The sequence below is a fragment of the Heterocephalus glaber genome, unplaced genomic scaffold (genome assembly GCF_053883595.1).
Source record: "Heterocephalus glaber isolate CG9 unplaced genomic scaffold, H.glaber_assembly_v1.0 deba00001444, whole genome shotgun sequence".
Classification (NCBI taxonomy): domain Eukaryota; kingdom Metazoa; phylum Chordata; class Mammalia; order Rodentia; family Bathyergidae; genus Heterocephalus; species Heterocephalus glaber.
Genome location: NW_028258297.1, coordinates 5,299,475 through 5,314,825, shown reverse-complemented (window position 1 = coordinate 5,314,825; position 15,351 = coordinate 5,299,475). Strand labels below are relative to the sequence as shown.

The window sequence follows — 15,351 nt, the reverse complement described above, 5'->3', positions numbered from 1 at the left end:
AAACATTAGCCAGAGCAATGAGACAAGAGAAAGAAGTAAAAGGAAAAAGGATAGGAAAGGAAGAAGTTAAATTATCATTCTTTGCAGATGACATAATACTCTACATAGAAGACCCGAAAAACTCTACCAGAAGACTTCTAGATTTCAAAACCACATTCAGTGGTGTAGCAGGATACCAAGTCAACACTCAAATGTTGATAGCCTTCCTGTATACAAATAACAGACCCACAGAGAGAGAGAGATAAATTAGAGAAACAATCAATTTCACAATAGCATACAAAATAATGAAACACCTAGGACTCAATCTAATGAAGGAAGTAAAAGACCTCTACATTGAAAACTACAGTACTCTGAAAAAGGAGATTAAAGAGGATATCAGACAATGGAAAGATATCCCTTGTTTTTGGATAGGAAGAACCAATATAGTGAAAATGCACATACTTCTAAAATTGTTGTACAGATTCAATGCAATCCCAATTAAAATCTCAACAAAATATCTCACTGAATTAGAAAAAACAATCCTAAAATTAATTTGGAACCAGAAGAGTCCTAGAATAGCAAAGGCAATTCTGGGCATCAAAGGCAAAGCAGAGAGTATCACAACCCCTGACTTTAAATTATACTGCAGGTTTCTGTGGCGGGCGGCGATGTCTGTGGAACCTGAGGGTCCGGAGGGAGCCCACGGCAGTGGCAGTTACAGTGAAATGGCGGAGACCGTGCCAGACACCCAGCAGCTGGTCACCGAGCCGCAGAACCTGAATGACACCTACAGGCAGCCCAGCAACTTCCTCGAGATCGATGTGAGCAACCTGCAGATGGTGGAAGTTGGCCAGGGCTGCTTCACCACCTCCGAGATCAGGGTCAAGACAAATCTTCCTGTTATCAGGCTGAAGGAATCTGCTGTTGGAAGAAGATACAGTGACTTGGAATGGCTGTGAAGTGAATTAGAAAGAGAGAGCAAGATTGTAGTTCCCCCACTCCCTGGGAAAACATTTTTGTGTCAACTTCCTTTTAGAGGAGATGATGGAATATTTGATGACAATTTTATTGAGGAGAGGAACCAAGGGCTGGAGCAGTTCATAAACAAGGTCGCTGGTCATCCACTGGCACAGAATGAACACTGTCTTCACATGTTTTTACAGGATGAACTAATAGATAAAAGCTATACTCATCTAAAGTAAGACATGCTTGAAATTTGGCAAGAGGCAAAAACATGACCCTTAATGATTCCTGTGCACCAATGAAGACATTCTAACTATCCCTTAGCATGCTGCCCAGAGATTGGTATAACATGCCTTCAGCACAGGAACACTCATGTGCTCAGTTTTGTTTGGCAGTTGACAAGTTAATTTACTTTAGTGAAAATCTCTCATTCCAGCCTTTCTATATAAATAGCTCTTCCTTGCTGTTTTAATGTGGTATACACTATAGCCTCACAAACCTTCCTATATAATCTGCAATGTCCTAACTAAAGATTCTGATGTGGTCTCATTTGCACACACACACAAAACTAAAATAAAAACATAAATTATACTGTTCCAGAAATCTCATTAGGAAATACCCGGAGACACAGAATTCGGGTAAAATAATAAAAGTTTCACTTGCAAGTGAGCGGGACCTCCAGAAACTGGTCTGGTTAGTATCCTTGTGCCCCTTTGTTCAGTGTTTTCTTTTTATACCCTTTTTAGCCATTTTCTCATCCCTAGTGGTCTTTGATGTGTAAATACAATTCCAGTTCCTATTTACAAGTCACAGACACAAGATAGGCACATATACATTGTAAATGCACCCAGCCATTGCAACTTTGTTAGTTTAATGACGTTACTGGTTAAGGAGTCAGATAACCATCACCTTAAAGTCACCCTAAACAACAAGAGTTATGGGAAAAGCAAATCTTAAAGGAACACATTACTTATTTTGCTTCTAGAACTACCTTAATATTCAATCTACTAAGTTATCTAAAACTTTTCCCTATCAATACTACAAAACTACAATGATAAAAACAGCATGGTACTGGCAAAATAGCAGACCTGAGGAAGAATGGAACAGACTAGAGGATGTAGGAACAACTCCAGACATTCTCAACAACCTTATCTTTGACAAAGGAGTCAAACACCTTCATTAGAAGAAATGGTGCTGGAAAACCTGGCTTTCCACATGTTGAATATTGAAATTAGACCCATGTCTTTCACTGTGCACTAACCTAAAATTGAAATAGATCAAAGATCTAAATATTAAAACAGAAACACTAGATCTGTTGGAAGAGAGAATAGTTAAAATGCTTGAGGACACAGGGGTAGGCAAAGACTTCATGAACAAAACCCAGACCACACGGGAAATACCACAAAGAATCAAAAACTGGGATCTCATTAAAAAGCTTTTGCACAGCAAGAGAAACCACCAACAGAGTGAAGAGAAAACCCAGTGTGGGAAAAATTTTTACCAGCTATTCACATAAAGGATTATTATCTAGAATATATAAAGTAGTTCAAAAAAATCAGATCCCCAAATTTAAAGACCCAATGCAAAAATGGGCATCTGAATAAAAGACACTTGTCAGATAAAGAATTAGAAAAGGCAAATAAGTATATGAAAAAAAATGTTCAATATCCCTGCTCATTGGAGAGATGCAAATTAAAACAACATCCTGGACTAGGCCATGTAGGGTGAAAGGAGATTTTTCCCTCTGCCTACTGAGAATTCTCTGGAATAAACTGACAAAGTCAGTAAATAGGAGAAAAGCATGCAAATTCACTAATGTGCAAAAGGGAAATGAAAGAGTCACCGAAGAAGGGGGCACACATGGATGTTCAGGCAGAAAGCCTTTATTGGGGGCAGCAGTCTGCAGCCTGCCAGGCTGACTCACAGAATGCAGACCAGCAGCCCGCAAAGGGCTGAGCTGGAGGCTTATATAGGATTTTGCAGGTGGGAGGGCACTAGTCCATTGTTGGGGTTGGGTGATTGGGGCTGAGGTGTGTAGCAACGGGTTTTGGCTGAGGGGATGGAGTAACTGTTTTCGGGAAGCCCCTATCTTACTGGAACATCTGACCACGAAACTGGTGGGGCAGAAACTCCTTAACTAGGCAGAGAGTCACTAACAAAGGGAGGTCATGCCTTAGTTATTCAGAAGTTCCCTGTTCCCTGTGGCCGGAGTGGAGCAGGGGAAAGGAGAGGAGGGGGCTTGCTCTGTGAGGGCTCTGAAATACCTAACAGGCAACAATTACAGGACAGGGAAAAATCCAAAGAATGTGATTACTCAGCAGCCCAATGTGATTCTGACACTTACCCATTTTGCTTTGTGCTCTCTCTCTGCCTCTCTCTCTCATTTTGTTTTTGTTTCTGTTTTATACCCCTCTTCTACATGGAGGTAGACATTTGAGTGGCCTAGGGAATGATTTCTGGAGAAACTCAATGAATGTGAAGCTTATCCAGTGGCCTGGAACAAAGTCCATTGGCCCAAAAGAGCAGACAATGGATTGTAAATGGTTCTCTGTGGGTCCAAAATAGAGGACAATGGTGTGGGACAAAAGTCTGTCCAGGTATTGACAGACTTGGTCTGACCTCCTATGGTCTGAGTTAAGTCTTCTCTATTAGAGGTGTTTCCGTGAGAAGACAGAAGCCCACTGAGCTCTTGTCCCAGTGGTTGGGGCAGGAAGCCCCTGCCTGCACCGGGAGGGGAGGACAGAGGGACTTGGATTTCCGGGGCAGAGTGGGGGGGGGTGTCTGGGGACCTGTGCATGTCAAGTACCAGTCTTTGGGGTTTCATCTTCCAAGCTGCACAGCCCCATCAGGCAGGCCAGGCTAAAACTCAGAATGGATTCACTCAAGCTAAGTTCCATGCCACCAGGCTATGGCTCAGCTGCTCAGCAGCGTGTTTCTGAGCTCATCTATTTTTGTATCTGTTTCTGTTCTAGATCCTCTAGTCATGTCTTTCACTCTGCTCTCAATCTCTGTAGATATCTGGGAGATTATTTCTGCTTTGAATTTTTCTAGAGCCTCATTCATCTGTTTTGTTACTTCCTGTGGTATCAGTTCAGGGTATCCAGGTGGTTGGTTATGGGACTTTTCCATCTCATTTCTCCCAGGATTTACCCTTGGTGGGGTGGAAGTCTGAGTTTGTGCCTTGCTTAAATATCTTCTCATTTTTGTTTTTGGTACTGTCCTTGGTTTAACTCCTGGGTTGATAGGTTGAAATTGCTTATTGTAGGTATCTTTGTTGCTTGTAATTAGAACCCTTATGGAATGATGGCTTCTCAGAGGTGTCTTCCAGATATAGCTGGTCTTTAAGTTTTGAGTCTAATGACTCTAAGGCTATCTCATTTTCCTTATACTAGGAAGTTCATTGACTAGATCAATACCCACACCTTAGCCCAAGTGATACAATCAGCAACACCATTGCATCAAATACATCTTTGAAAATGACATTTTGTGGTAGTTATTAATCTATCACCTTTAGTTGTGTGAATTAAATCAAGATTGAGGACCGACCCAACATATAGTGAATAAACTCTTCAATATAACAACTTTACCCTTTGGGATGGGGAGTTAGAAGGGGTTGGGGAGGGAGGGACAGATGGGAAGAAGGATAGGGGAAGGTTAGCAGTGTGGTCAGAGCACACAGGTGAGAAGGAAAAAGAGAATACTAGGAAAATAAAGAAGAACTCTGGATGAGGACCAAAACAGGGACAAAAAGGGAAGATGAGCAATGTGGGAGAGCACAAGAGTGAGTGTAAGAGAGAGAGAAAGGAAAGAGAATAGAAAGAAGAAAAGAAAAGAGAAAAAAGGAGAGAAAAACAAATATTTGCAAAGAGTAGGAAAAAATTAAAGATAAGAGGAGCAAAAGAAAAGAAAAGAGAAAAAGCCAATTATACTAATTTGGGGATTAAAAAATAACAATGAAGATGAAGGGCCTCTTTCAGGGTATGCTTCTGCTGCCACAACAGACAACGTGTGTAGCAGTGTGCAGATATAAGTCAATGAGTCTCAGCAAGCTAGTCGCATACCCATGAGATTCAGGTAGATTTCCGGCTGCAAGTCCCAAGTTGAGCTCCCTGACCTCATGTAGGGTTGAACTCTGCAGAATTGTATTGCAGGTTCCAGCTGCCCTTCCCCTAAAGATAGTCCCGGTCCCGGTGGGAGGTGAAGATGACTCCAACTTACTCAGTACAGCGGTCTGGTGGTCCGGTGTCCTCTGTGTCTTTGTAGTGTGGAACCAGGTGGCTGTACAAACAAGATGCCAGAGGAGCGGGGGCGGGTGTCCAGTGGATTGCTGCCGGGGCTCGGGCTGATTTGGTGTGTTCTGCATGACTCGTAATCTTGCTATGGCATCCCCAGACCTGCCTGTCTGCAACGGGCCAATTTGGCGTGTTCCACGCAACTCGCGACCTTGCTATGGTGTCGACAGACCTCTGGCTGTTGGTTTTTCATAGATGGTTTTTATCAGTTTGAGGTAGAGATCATCTAGTCCAATTTTTTGTCGGGCTTTCATCATAAATGCATGTTGGATTATGTCTAATGCTTTTTCTGCATCTATTTAGATAATCATATGGTTTTTGTCCTTGGCTCTATCGATATCGTGTATTACATTGATTGATTTGCATATGTTGAACCATTCCTGCTTCCCTGGGATGAATTCCACTTGATTGGGGTGTATGATCTTCTTGATGATCTTCTGGATTCTATTTGCCAGTATCTTAGTAAGGATTTTTGCATCTATGTGCATTAGTGAGATTGGCCTATAGTTCTCTTTTTCGGTTGAGTCTTTCTCTGCTTTGGGGATCAAGGTGATGCTTGCTTCCAGGAATGGATTTGGGAGTATTGCATCCCTTTCAATTTTATCGAAGAATTTAAAGAGAAGTGACATTAATTCCTCTCTAAATGTGTTGTAGAATTCAGCAGTGAAGCCATCAGGACATGGGCTTTTCATAGTTGGTAAGTTTTTAATTATGTTTTCAATTTCATTGGTTGATATTGGGTTGTTTAGAATTTTTAGGTCTTCTTTGTTCAACTTTGTTAATGCATATGTATCTAGGAATCTGGCCATTTCTTCTGTGTTTTCCATCTTATTGGTGTATAGGTTCTGGAAGTAGGTATTGATCCTCTGGTTTCCTGCTGGGCCTGTTGTAATTTCACCCTTTTCATTCCTAATTGCATGAATTTGGGCCTTTTCTTTCCTTTTTCTGATAAGGCTGGCTAAGGGTTTGTCAATTTTGTTTATTCTTTCAAAGAACCAACTCTTGGCTTCATTGATTTTTTGTATCATTCTCTTAGACTCCATTAAATTGATTTCTCCTCTGATCTTTATAATTTCCTCCCTTGTATGAGATTCGGGTTTGTCCTGCTCTTCTTTTTCTAGGAGATTGAGGTTGAGCACCAGGTTGTTTAATTGGGCTCGTTCTGCTTTCCTAATATGTGTATTCACTGCTATGAATTTCCCTCATAAGACTGCTTTCATTGTGTCTCATAGATTCCGATATGTTGTATTGTCATTGTCATTTAATTGAAGGAACTGTCTGATTTCTTCTTTAAGTTTCCCTGTGACGCATTGGTTATTCAGAAGTGTGTTGTTCAATTTCCACATGTTTATGAAATTTTTCGAGTTTCTTTTGCTATGGATCTCCAATTTCATCGCACTATGGTGTGAAAATATGCAGGGGATAGCTTCAGTTCCTTTGCACTTCCATAAACATGTTCCATGCATGAGTATGTGGTCTATTTTGGAGAACAACCCATGTGCAGCTGAGAAGAATATGTATTCTGATTTTGTGGGGTGGAACACTCTGTAAACATCTATTAAGCTCATTTGTTCAAGAGTTCGATTGAGTTCTAGTATTTCATTACTTATTTTTTGTCTAGTTGATCTATTTGTGACAGAGGGGTATTGAGGTCCCCACTACAACTGTATTAGTGCATATATGACCTTTCATGTCCGTTAGTATTTGTTTCATATAGTTGGGTTCACTAGTATTTGGTGCATAGATATTTATGATTGTCACCTCTTCCTGTTGGATTGTTCCCTTTACAAGGATGTAGTGTCCTTTGTCTCTCTTAACCAGTGTTGGTTTGAAGTCTACTTGATCTGGAAAGAGGATAGCTACTTCTGCTTTTTGGGGGGTTCCCATAGCATGGAGTATAGTTTTCCACCCTTTAACATTCAGTCTATGGGTTTCATTTTGAATTAAGTGTGTTTCTTATATGCAGCATATTGTTGGAGTTTGCTTCTTGACCCATTCTGCCAGTCTATTTCTTTTGATTGGTGAATTGAGACCATTCACACTGATGGTTATAACTGATACGTTTTGACTTATCATTGTCATGACTTATTCTTTTTGTTGGATTCTGCCCCTTTATGTTTAATTTCTTGTCATGCCCAATGGGTTCATTCTGCTGTTCTTACTGGGATTGTGATCCTGATTTTCTGTACCTAGGATATTGTCTAAAATTTTTTGGAGTGCTGCTTTGGTATTCATGAAGTTCCCGAGGTGCTCTTTGTGATGAAAGCATCTTATTTCTCCATCAATTTTGAAAGATAGTTTTGCAGGGTACATTAATCTGGGTTGGAGGCTGTTTTCCATTAGTGCTTGGAATACGTCACTCCAAGATCTTCATGCCTTGACGGTTTGTGTTGAGAAGTCTGCTGTGATTCTGATGGGCTTTGCTTTGTACATGATTTGTTTTTCTCTAACTGCTTGTAGAACTTTGTTCTTCTGTTGAATTTCTGGAATCTTAACAATTATATGCCTATGTATAGATTTTTTTGATCAAGGCTATTTGGAGTCCTATATGCCTCACTTATCTGTATGTCAAGTTCTTTTCCCCTGCTTGGGAAGGTTTCTGCCATTACTTCTGTAAACAGTTTTTTTATGTCATCTGCACTCTCTCCTGTTTCTTTCTTGACTCCACTCAGTCTTATGTTATTCTTCTTTGCATCGTCTAGCAGCTGCTGGAATTGATTTCTCGTGGTCCCTTACAATTTTGAAGCAATTTTTCTTTTCCTGGTCACTAATTTCAATCTTATCTTCTATGAAATTCTCTCCTCACATGGCTCATTCTTCTGTGTAGACATTCAATGGACTCTTTGATCTCCTGGACATCTATTTGCATCTGTTTTGTGGATTCCATTTGTTTCCTATGTTGGAATTCCATCATGTTCCTCAGGTCCTCTCTAGATTTATTAATCATTTCTTGCACTATGGGCACAATCTCTGCTGTTATCTGAGAAATTATTTCTGATTTCATTTTTTCCGGATCCTCATTTGTTGCCAGTTCAGGGAGTCCAGGTGGTTGACTATCAGAGAGTTCCATCTCATTTCCCTTTGGGGTTGCTGTAGGTGATCTGGAAGTCTGGTTTTGAGACTTGTTTACGTGTCTTCTCATTTCGACTGGGGGTTGGGAGGGGCTGTTGGTGCCCACAAGGCTCACCTCCTCTGAGCTGGTAGCTGTGGAACAGCGGCTCACAACCCCCTTCCTCTGGGCTGGGAGCACCAGGATGGACGGTGACCCAGAAGCCCCTACCTCTGGGCTGAGAGCAGTGGGACTGTGGCTCAGAAGCCCCTTCCTCTGGGCCAGGAACTGTGGGATGCACAGCCTCTTTACATTTTCTCAATCTCCAACCTCATTTTTCACTCCATTGACCCTTTAGCCACATGGGGCGGTGGGGGGTTAATGAGGAACTTATATTGATTAGGAATTTTTCCATCCCCAGGATGTCTTCAGCTGATGTAATCCTGTCCTGGAGCATCACAGCCTCAAAGGACCATTGAAGTCTTAGCTGTGACCCGAGGCAAAAACAGAGTTATGTGTGAACATGACATAGCTGGCCTGTAGGCAGGAAAACTACATCTAATGATAATTTTAATGTGGAATGACTTTTCCCAAAATTTATGTAAAATTGCTCCCATCAGAGGACCATCTCCACAGCTTCCTCTTTGACCCTTTCCCAGCCTCTCCACCCTGGTGTCTCCACAGCACAAGACTGAGTCCAGGATGATGGGAGGCTCTAGAGTGGTCATGGTGGGTGTGTCATATTGGATCTGGGTGTGCTAACTGGTGGGTGGCCCCTCTAGCAGTGCTCTGGTTGGTAACCTAGATGCAGCTCTCCTCACATTAGGGACAGGGCTCAGAGTCTACCTTGGCCAGCAGTGGCCACATCATCTGTGATGACCCAAGGGCAGCATCAGCATGACATATCCTGGTGGGGAACAAAGACACAGGGCCCTCTTGGGAGAATAGGCCACGGGAGGACACTGTCACTACACTGTGACCTCCATCCTGTGGCAGGGAGCTCTTCTGGCTTCTCCATGGCTTGGTGAATCAGCCTTCCAGCCCTCATGTTTTCAAGCAGTGTCTGTGATCTCTTCTCAAGAACCAGTGAACTTTGGGGGGCACCTGCTGAGGATGCACAGACACCCTGGGCTTGTTTTGGGGATAGGGCAAAGCCAAGGGGATCCTGTGGTTTCAGAAGTTTCAGCCCTGAGGCAACTAGCTTCATGGTTTCCACTCCTGGTGAGGCAGAGCACTGTGGTGGAAGGAGTGGAGAGGCAGAGGGAATGGGGTGTGCTGTAGCCCTTGGTGTCTTCCTTTTTGTCCCACTGTTTTTGTCCCACTCAGGCCCTCAGCCTATTGGATGGTGCTGCTGCCCACATTCAGCATGGGTCTCCACTCAATTTGCTGTCCCACCTGCCAATCATCTCTGTAAATGCCCTCACAGCCTCACCTGCACACACCCTACAGTGTGCTTTAAATTCCCTAGGTGTCCCTCAATCCAATAAATTGACAAGATTAGTCATCACAAATGGGATATTATTCCGTCTTTGAAAGGAAAGCAGCTGGGTATCGTGGAGCACACCTGTAATCCTAGCTGCTCAGGAGGCTGAGACAAGGGGATAATGACTTTGAGGCCAGGCTGGGTAACTTAGGAAGACACCCCTCTAAAATAGGAAGAGGAGGAAGAGGAAGAAGAAAAACATACATTCTGACACTCGCTATAATATATTTGAGACATTATGCTAAGACATACTCTAGGCAAAAGAAAGACAAATACTTTCCACTTCTGTGAGGCACATGGATTTGTCACAATTACAAGAACACAGATGGTAGGGGGAGCTGAAGGAATGGGGAGTTAGTTAGTGGGTGCAGAGTTTTAGTTTGGAAAGATAAAAAGAATTCTACAGAAGGATGGCAACAATGTCTTCAGAACAACATGAATGGACTTAGTGCAACTGAGCTGGATGTTTAAAAAATGGTTAAATCTCATGTAAGATTATACTTTACTACAATTTTTTAAAAACCAGCCAGGCGTAGTGGTGGATGCCTGTAATCCCAGCACTGTGGGAGGCTGAGTCAGGAAGGTGGCAAGTTTGAGCCCAGCAGGGGGTAACCTAGTGACTTAGCAAGACCCTGTCTCAAAATTTAAAATGAGAAAAGGGCTTGGGGTGTAGCTCACTGCAAAGGCCCTGGGTTCAATCCCCAGTAACACACACACACACACACACACACACACACACACACACACACTAGAATAGGATAGTGAATTTCTGCCAGAGCTGGGACTCTGGGCCAAGAAGAAGCTCTAACTGGAGCCTGGAATGAGGCCAGAGGCCGGCAGTGAGGATGGAAATGCCCAGCAAGGTGTGCGAAGGAGTCGCAGCAGCTGCGCCCAGACACCTGGTGGCTGGCACAGGAGCTGAGGGGAGGCTCCCAGAGTTTGCTAGGCCCAGGGTGTGGGTAACTGGGTGAAGGTTGCTGGTGCTCACATGGCCAGTGGCGCAGGGAGGAGGGAGCAGGCTCTCCTCTCATCCCTTCTAGACCCAGCCTGGCCAAGGTTGGTGACTCTGTACTTCCAGCTCCTAGAGTTGAAACTACCCCTGGTGTTCACAGCGCCTACCTGCAACTCCTCCAAACCTGGGTGTGACAGTCAATTCCTACTGATACAGGGGGAATAGATGTAACTCCCAATCGGCTAGATATCCAAAACGCAAGTTTGTGTTCTCTGAAATCAAAGAATGAATTCTAGGAACAACAAAGGTCAAGAGTAGGAAAAACTTATTGAGAGAAAGATAGCTTCTGTCTAAGAGAGCCAGAAGAGGGGTTGGAAAATGGGTTGCCAGGGATCCTATTTCTCAGGGGGTTCTTATGGAGCAAAGCCACATGGTGAGGGGGGGTTCAAGGTGGGACAAAACTATAGTCAATTAGTAACATTACAAGTACAGTCACTTAGGTGATATTGATCCAATGGGAAATCACAAGGTGGGACAAAACTATGATCAACAAATTGGATTATGACAAACATAGTCCCTTAGTTAATATTGATGAAATGGGGATCAAATAGGGAAGCTAGTCCTGTAGCAAGCATTTCAGTAAGGGATGGGTCAGGGACCTTTCCTAGAAGGGATGAGTTAAGTGTGGAGAGCGGTGTTAGCCATAGAGGCTCCATGTTAAATCTTACCCTCCATTGTATAGAGCAAGGAGACTATGTTACGAGGAACCGCGTCCTTGCCAAATTAGATGTTTACCTTCAGAAATTGTCCTGGAACAGGATGAACGTTTTGCAAACCCGAGAAACAAGAAAGCCCATGAGGGTGGGGAATTTCCAAAGAACTAGAGAACAAGGAAGCAGGTGTCTTTGGATAAGGGTCATGATTAATAACCAAACTCACCTGTGAAAAAAAGGGGGAGGCGAATAAAAAAGCGCAGCAGTAGTCTCTCTGGGAGGCTCCTGACTCTATCTCTGCGTCTTTCTTTTTCTTCATCCTCACTCCCCCATTCAGGTGCTGTTCGACAAGTGAAGGCTGGCTCCGTCAGTTAAGGTCTTGGTCCCCCACCCAGGTGTTTGACACCTATTTAGAACATCAATCACTGTTATTCATCCTAGGGGAAGTAGGTGGATATAGTAGTTTTCTCTCCTTTTACAATCCTAACCAGTGAATGTGCCTCAATTGTTTTTCTATACTGAAGGCCCAGCGTTGTCAAACTGCCTTATAATAATTTCTTTTTTTCTTATTTTTCCCCTTCCCTTGCCCTCCCTTCACCCCCTATACCCTTCCCTATTTGCAAAGATTTTTTTTCCATTTTTTTCCTTTTCTCATATTTTTTCTTTTCCCTTTTTTCCTTTCCCCTACCCCTCCCACTTCCCCTGCTCCTTTAGACCTTTTATTCCTGTTACACAATATCAGTTACATAGTTTTAAAATTACAATATTAAGATCTAGGAGACATTACCACAGATTTTACAGAATTTAAAAAGATATAGAAAGCATATTACAAAAATCTTTTTTGAAATAAATTTGACAACTTCTAAGAAGTAACTTGGAAGACAAATTAATGAAACTAACTCTGGAGGAAATATAAAATTTGAGAAGCACCTATTAAAGAAAGTATATTCCTAGCTTGAAAACTTACCTATATGAGAACAGCAGGCTCATATACGTTTTACCTGATAAATTATATCAAATAATTAAAGCAGAAAAAAGAAGGAACACTTCTCCCCTCATTTTAGGAACTCAACATTGTGCTAATCCTAGAACTCAATAAAGATAATAGAAGAAAAAAGTATGAACATAGATAGAAATTTGTTTAACAAAACAAACGATTAGAAGTCAGATCTGGCAGGATGTAGAAAGTGGTTTTGTAATAGGGATGGCAGTGTTGGTTCAGCATTGGAAGATCCACCCCCTAAAAGTCATCATTTTAACAGAGGAAAGGAAAAAGCCATATGATCCTGTCACTAGTTGGAGAAAAAGTATTGGACTAAATTCTACAGCTATTCATAGTAAAAGCTATCAGGAGACTAGAAGTAGAACAGAACCTTCTCAACAGATTAAAGACATGTACTTCATACTTCCAATGAGAATGCCTTATATGAATGGAGAAGATACAATGCTTTCTCCTTAAGATGGGGAACAAGGCAGACATACTTACTCTTTATCTGTCCATTAAACTTTGAAACCTGCTCCCCACCAAAATAGTCTAGCAATAAAATGACACAATTAGGATAGGATTGGCAAGGTAGAAGCAAAATCTTTCTATGTAGATGAAGTGATCATCTACAGAGAAAATACTAAGAAATCTCTAGGAGCCCCTAGAACTTGTACTTGAATTTAGCAGGATTAGAAAACACAAGGTATATATAAAAATTCAGGTCTGTGTATACTTGCTAGAAATGAAGAATTGGATATTGAAATTTAAAAGTTATGTAGGAGTACAAAGGACCTAGAAAAGTTAAAAAAAAACAAAAACAAAAACAGTGTTGGAAGACATTTAGCACCCAATTTTAAGACTTCTTCTAAAGCTACAGTAATCAAGGCAGTGTTGGTGTAAGGAAAGACATATAGATCATTTGAATAAAACAGAGAATCTAGAAATAGAACCACACATATATGGTCCACTGAGTTTTGAAAGATTATTTAACATTAGCATTTTATAGAATATAAACTCAAGAGCCGAGGAAGAGATAGTGTTTTCAGCAAATGGCACTAGAACACCTGATATTCGTATATAAAAAATTAACCCCAACCCTTTATTTCCATACATGAAAATATCTTGAAGGGATCTATGAACCTAAATAAGAAAGCCTAAAAGTATAAAACTTTAAGAAGAAATTATAAGGGAAAATATTTATGAATTCAGGGCAGGCAAGAACTACCTAGGATACAAAAGACATGATGTATAAAAGAAAAAAATTGATAAATGAGATTCCATCAAAATTTAGAACTTTAAATGACATCATGAAAATGAAAAGTAGTCCTTAAACAGACCATATTTACAATGCATATAACCTATGAGCAGAGTATATAAAGAATTCTTAGAGCTCAGTAATAGACAACCCAATTAAAATGTAGACATAAGAAGATGATAAATAGCCAGTATAGCACAAGGAGTGGTGTGCAAATCTAGAATCAGAAAAATACTAATCAGTACAATAAAAAGATTGAAATATACACTCATTAGGGAGATGAAGTTTAAAGTTTTAAAAGCCTTGTCATGACTTTTTCTTTTTGTAGGATTCTCCCCCTTTGTGTTTAATTTGTCATGCCCAATGGATTCATTCTGCTGCGTTTCCTGGGGATGTGGATGTGATCCTCATTGTCTTTTCCTAGGGTATTGTCTAAAATTTTTTGGAGTGCTGGTTTGGTATTTATGAAGTTCCTGAGGTGCTCTTTATCCTGAAAGTATCTTATTTCTCTATCAATTTTGAAAGATAGTTTTGCAGGGTACAGCAATCTGGGTTGGAGGCTGTTTTCCTTTAGGGCTTGAAATACATCACTCCAAGCTCTTCTTGCCTTGAGGGTTTGCATTGAGAAGTCTGCTGTGATTCTGATGGGCTTTCCTTTGTACGTGATTTGTTTCTTTTCTCTCACTGCTTGTAGAATTTTGTTCTTCTGTTGGATTTCTGGAATCCTAACTATTATATGCCTATGTGTAGATTTTATTTGATTAAGGCTAGCTGGAGTCCTCTATGCCTCACTTAACTGTATGTGAAGTTCTTTTCCACTGCTTGGGAAATTTTCTGCCATCACTTCTGTGAAGAGTTTTTTTATGTCATCTGGACTCTCTCCTCTTTCTTCATTCACTCCAATCAGTCTTATGTTATTCCTCTTTGCATTGTCTAGCAGCTGCGGGATTGATTTCTCATGGTTCCTTACAATTTTAAAGCAATTTTCCTTTTCCTCCTCACTAATTGCAATCTTATCTTCTATATGTGAAATTCTGTCCTCACATTGGATCATTTTGCTGCGCAGACTTTCAATGGAGTTTTTAATCCCCTAGAAATCTGTTTGTATCTGTTTTATGGATTCCATTTGTTTCCTATGTTGAGATTCCGTCATGTTCTTCAGATCCTCTATTTTTTTATCTGTGTCCTCTCTAGATTTGTTAATCATGTCTTGCACCATGAGCACAATCTTTGCTGTTATCTGAGTAATTATTTCTGATTTCATTTTTCCCAGATACTATTTGTTGCCAGTTCACTGAGTCTAGGTCATTGAATATCAGATTGTTCCATCTCATTTCCCTTTGTGGTTACGATAGGTGATCCAGAAGTCTGTTTTTCAGGCTTGTTTACGTGTCTTCTCATTTCTACGGGGGGGGGGGGGTGCTTCTGGCACCCGCATGGCTCACCTTCTCTGCCTTAGGAGCCTGGGATGGCAGTGGGGAGCTTCCTTCCAGGTGCTGGGCTCCGTATAATAATTTCTAATTAATGTAGCTATCTGCAATATTATCATTCGGGCTGGTTGTCTGGTATATAGTCAACACGTGGAGCCAGGTATGGTGGTGCACACCTGTAACCCCAGCACTCTGGAGGCTGAGGCAGGATCCCTGGAAGTTTGAGGCCATCCTAAGCTGCATAGCAAGA

General features: G+C 41.4%; 1 pseudogene; it reads left to right on the top strand.

Annotated features, from left to right (window-relative positions):
* The first annotated feature begins 575 nt into the window (after window positions 1-575).
* On the top strand, window positions 576-1,278 carry LOC147827448 (sorting nexin-3 pseudogene; annotated as a pseudogene).
* Window positions 1,279-15,351: the final 14,073 nt, after the last annotated feature.